Here is a 4,124-nt window from a genome sequence, read left to right as displayed (position 1 = left end):
GGAACCTATCTTTCGACTTCCTCATCCCTCATCCCCAGAACTGTGGTTATGGAAGGCGAGCTTGTGAGAGGCGCATGTCAGAGGTTCTGACTTGCAGGATTTTATTTTATACACCACACTTCCAGCTATTTACTGTAACAGTAGAGAGGAAGGCAGCCTGGGTCCTGGTAACGTTCTTGGACGTCGGGCTTAGCCTCACAGGGGACGTAAACACGTTCAGAATATTTCTGTAACCTAGGGTGGCACACACGCTAGGTACTAGGCCTTGGGCCACCCAGAGGGAACAGCGATTACTTCCTGTTCCCCCCTCCCCTGTTTTGTTTGGGTCTTTGGGGTTGATCCCTCTCAGGCACTTAGAACCACAGGAAAGTTCACCCTTCTTGGCTACTGGCAGTCTTTTCTTGTGTCATTCTTCTGCCTCCAATTTGCCTGAATTGCTCTGAAAAAGAAGCAGGCTGGTTCCAAACCCTGGAGGACGCTGGCACTTGCACTTCCCTGTGCTCACGACCCCTGGTGGGACTGGGAAGTCTGGGGCCTTCTCAGCCTTCACATTCTATTTCCAAGTTCATTTCCCCAGTCTTACCTCTGGCTGCCTAGCCAAAGAGATCAGTCCTCTAATTCTCGCCTAGCTGTGGTTCTTTGCTCTCTTTGCAATTCAAGGTTCTGCACGAGTGCACAGCTAAAAGTCCACTTGTGGTTGACTGGGGGAAATGCAATCTGCTGTGGTGCCATTGTCCACAGTTTTTACCGTGTCTTGGTTTTTGTGTGTGTGTTTTTTTTTTCTGTATGTTTTTTGAGATGCATCCACATTACTCTAAGTAGTCCTTATTTCCTTCTGGGCAATATTCCATTTGATTGAGTGTATGTGTTGTATGTTTTGTTAATGGGTATGCTGAGCCTTCTCCAGCTTGCAATCTTTCTTCTCTTTCTAGTGTTCTAGGACAGTGACTGCTACGTACATGCAGCAGTGAACTGTTGGCCCTGTTCCCTAGGAAGCCTTGAGAGCTGGGCAAGGAAGAGACTCAGCCAATGAGAAGCTCCCATGGGAGGTCAGGGTGAAGGGAAAAGAGAACACCAGCACATTATTCCTGCACTTGATGCCCTTCCAGAGATCCCTTTTGTAGGCTGTAGTCCTCCCCGGAAAGGCCCTGCTTCTCTCAGATGCTGTTTTCTCAAACTCTTTTTCCAGCTCGATGCATCTGAGTGAAAGCTGATCTCCCTTTTTCTGGCTATTAAATTATCCCCCATAGTTTCTTTCATTCAACCCATCCCAAATAATCCCTTTGAAGATGACCCAGGAATTTTCCTAATTTTAGTGTGTTAACTATTTCTTTCCTTGGTCCTGACTGGTACAATGGCTATGTAGTTTTCACTTTTCATCCTTGTTAACAGTGTTGTAACAGTGTAGACACATGGAAGAATTTCTTCAGGAGCAGGGGTGTAATCACCGCCAGATTTACCAAGTGATGTCACGTTACCCTCCAGAGGTTGTATCCATCCATCCGTGTTCCTTTATGCTATAGGTTTCTTTTCAATATGCAACCCTAATACCTCTCATTTACTCTCCAGTGAGTTGTGGGGAATATAAAAAGAAGGGGTGACAAATCCCAGCCCTCAGCTCCAAGTCTAGGCACAGAGCTGTGGTACAGAATAGTAATCCCTAGCACCTTGTGACCACTGTAGTGGGAGTAATCAGGATTGTAAGTACTTGGCCATGTTTGATGGCTAGGGTAGGGGTGAGGGGGTGTGGGGCATTGATTGGTATCAGGGTAGGTTTGAGATATCATCTGGAATTCTGAACGCTGAATGTTTAGAAAGGTAGGGATGGGATTTGTTGCTTTAAGATTTGGAGATCCCATTGTGAAGGGGTACAGTGTACCACAGTGGATGGTGCCTGTGTGTTGTCTGTCCTGTGTGTGTTTACTATTCACATGCATGTAGCATACATCAAAAATCCAAGAGCAGAACAGCCAGAAATTCTGGAAAAACCAGCAGCCAGTCTTGCCACCAAAGCCTGGCTCGAAGGCTTAGGCAGGAAGGCACACAGTGTCAGATCCCACAGAAATGCGTGCGAACATGAGCTGAGCTGCTGCCTCCCCTGTGCTCCCAGGGCTGTGCAGTCCCCTGGGAAGCAGAGCCTTAAGTCTGTGGAGACAGATCTCTCACGACCATCCAAGGAGTTCGGTTAACTCAAGCAACTGTCTCTAGTTTCCACTGTGCTCACCGTCCCAAATGAGATGAAAATATGATCCCCACCAGAGGTGCTTTACCTGAGCAGAGCACTTCTATTTCTCCAGAGGTGCTTTACCTGAGCACAGCACTTCCATTTCTCCAGGAGTTGGGTGAGTCTCAATTTCAGCCATCCTGTTAACATAATCTGCTATACTCTGCTGATAGTGTTTATAAGAAATAAAATGGAACTGTCTCACCTGAGCAAGTTTGTGTTCCTAAGTCCTGTCCAGATACTCATTTTAATTAGGCAAATTGATAATTAGAGTTCCTTGACACATATCCTAATTAGGACTTTGTTTTCCGCATGTAACTGTCTTCTCAGATCTAGTACATCTGTTCCAAAGGAATTCTGAAAGGGAGAAATCAGGATAAAGGTGCTTTTAAAAGCTGTATTTAACGGCCAGCAAGATGGCTCAGAGGGTAAATGTGTTTGCCGCCAAGCCTGACCACCTGGTTTTGATTCTGAGAGTCCACATGGTAGGAGGAGGCCAACTCCCTTTGATTGTCCTCTGACCTCCAGGTGTGTGCTGTGGCATGCGGACACCCACACACAAATAAACAATAAGATGTAATGAAACTGAATTTAATTTCTTCTGAGGTACTACATTTATTTTCCTGAAACTCCACCTTCTTGGGTGGCTTCCTTTCAAAGTTTGTTTGGGTCTGGGGAGATGACTCAGCATTTAAGAACACTTTCTGCTCTGCTGGAGAACCTGGCCTCCATTCCCAGCGCCCAGGAAAGGTGGCTCACAGCCGCCAGGAACTCCATCAAGGGGATCTGGTACCCTCCTCTAGATTGCACAGGCATCCAGATACATATGGTATAGTACACATTCACACAGGTAAACCCACAGGCATACACAGAGATAAAAGAATAAAAAATAATTTAAAGGACAGTATTTTAAAACATAGCAAATAAAGACTTGTTTTCATGGCCGTTTTGCACCTCTGCAGCTGCCTTGTAGGAACTGATTACTTTGGTTAATGTTGACCATTCTTGGTCCTTCTGTAAATCTTCTCACTGCAGAGAGGAAGTAAATTCTCGGTGGAAATAATCAGGTTTAAACAGTTGTAACAGGCAGAAGATGAAGTGAGGGCTCCAGTCGTGCCTTTTCATTAGGACAAATTCATTCCTATTTGAAGAGGGGTTCAATAAAAGCCGTGGGAGTGGACAGATTTGGCCAACAGCCTCAATCAATACAGAATTTAATCATAGTAGTTGAACTTGGGTTGGTTGTGGAAGGCCCTGTGGTGATAACTGAGCTATAAGCTATTACTAGGTGAGCTGTAACTCAGTGGCTGTTGAACTGACTACACTGTAGCCAGTTAAATTGCTTCCTACTCTTCACTTCTGCTTTCTGTTACTCATTTAAATGGTCTGGTGCTGGAATTCTCAGATGCACTGGCTCTAGGAGCTGCCTACTCATTAGTGTCTGTCTTTGCTTTGTTTTGATCAAATAACTGCACTAAATTTAATTGACCACAGGAAGTTCCTGTGATTAGACAGGAAGACTGGCCCTTTCTCTCTTCCTTAGCGTAGTGACCAGCGATGGGATCCAGTGGTCACTGCACATTTACCTGTTTAAAAAAATCACACTTTTCAAAAACTAATTTCTAACTGAATTATTTTATTTGTTTATTTGCGTTAGGCTCTAGCTGTGGAGCTGATGAGCCTTCTGCCTCAGTCTCCCAGGTACTAGGACTACTGGTGTGTACCATCAGTGTTTTATTTTTAAAAAGCTCTCGTGAACCCATTTACCATAACTTTCATTAATATTGCGCTTACAGCTTGCTTTCAGTAAATTTGCAAAGTGATGCAGGCATGCAGCAGTCTGAAGCAGCCTCGTGTCCACTTGAGAGTGATGCAGGCATGCAGCAGTCTGAAGCAGCCT

The 4,124-nt window shown here is 45.1% G+C and overlaps 1 protein-coding gene across 1 annotated transcript in view; it reads left to right on the top strand.

Moving 5' to 3' along the window:
- The window catches only part of Cpped1 (calcineurin like phosphoesterase domain containing 1), a 129,395-nt gene that overhangs the window by 670 nt on the left and 124,601 nt on the right, over positions 1–4,124 (top strand). The gene's annotated exons all lie outside the window — the stretch shown is intronic.

The sequence above is a fragment of the Microtus ochrogaster genome, chromosome 7 (assembly GCF_000317375.1).
Source record: "Microtus ochrogaster isolate Prairie Vole_2 chromosome 7, MicOch1.0, whole genome shotgun sequence".
NCBI lineage: Eukaryota > Metazoa > Chordata > Mammalia > Rodentia > Cricetidae > Microtus > Microtus ochrogaster.
This window is presented reverse-complemented; position numbering and strand designations above follow the sequence as displayed.